A 1,300-nucleotide genomic window follows, 5' to 3' on the forward strand; every position below is an offset into this window, starting at 1 on the left:
TATGCTGCTGCAAACGTCGTCGAACCGTTCGTGCAGATGGTTGTTGTCTTGCAAACGTCCCCATCTGTTGACTCAGGGATCGAGACGTGGCTGCATGATCCCCCCAGCCATGCGAATAAGATGCCTGTCATCTGGACTGCTTGTGATACGAGGCCGTTAGGATCCAGCACGGCGTTCGTCTTACCCTCCTCAATCCACCGATTCCATATTCTGCAACCAGTCATTGAATCTCGACCAACGCGAGCAGCAATGTCGCGATACGATAAACCGCAAACGCGATAGGCTACAAAACTACCTTTATCAAAGTCTGAAACGTGATGGTACGCGTTTCTCCTCCTTACACGAGGCATCACAACAACGTTTCACCAGGCAACGCCGGTCAACTGCTGTTGGTGTATCAGAAATCGGTTGGAAACTTTCCTCATGTCAGGACGTTGTAGGTGTCGCCAGCGGCAAGCTAATCATTTGCATATAACAGCATCTTCTTCCTGTCGGTTAAATTTCACGTCTGTAGCACATCATCAAATTTAATGGCCAGTAGCGTAACAGGCCTATATCTTTGACGTCTATCTGTTGTAGAATTATGGAACATGTTTCATGCTCATGTGTTTTTGGAGAACGAATATTTCCTCTACAAAAATCAATGCTGATTCCACAAACAGAGATCTTGCGATACATAGCTCGCTGTGTTCCTTCGTAAGGTCCATGGGCTTCAGACATCGGCGCTCACATGTACCTCGCTTTCAGGAAGGCATTTGACACCGTCACGCACTGCCGTTTAGTGAAAAAAAATGAGCTTATCGAGTATCGGACCAGATTTGCGAGTGGATTCAAGACTTCCTTGCAGACAGAACTGAACACGTCAGTCTTAACGGAACAAATTCGACACATGCAATTTCTGAAGTACAGAAAGGAAGGGTGACAGGACCGTTAGTGTTTACGTTGTATATAAATGACCTAGTGGAACGCTTCGGAGGTTCTGTAAGGCTGTTCGCAGATGATGCGCTTGTCTGTAAGAAGGTAGAAACACCAGAACACAGTAGCGATATGCAGAAGGACCTAAAGAGGATTGTTTAATTGTGCAGGGCCTGGCAGTTAATCCTAACACAAATAAATGTTACATACAGCGCGTACATAGAGAAAGAAATCCCCAACTGTACAACTGCCGGCCGCTGTGGTTGAGCGGTTCTAGGCGCTTCAGTCTGAAACCACGCGGCTGCTACGGTCGCAGGTTCGAATCCTGCCTCGGGAATGGATGTATGGGATGTCCTTAGGTTAGTTAGGTTAAGTAGTTCTAAGT

This window comes from Schistocerca gregaria, chromosome 9, assembly GCF_023897955.1.
Source record: "Schistocerca gregaria isolate iqSchGreg1 chromosome 9, iqSchGreg1.2, whole genome shotgun sequence".
Lineage (NCBI taxonomy): Eukaryota > Metazoa > Arthropoda > Insecta > Orthoptera > Acrididae > Schistocerca > Schistocerca gregaria.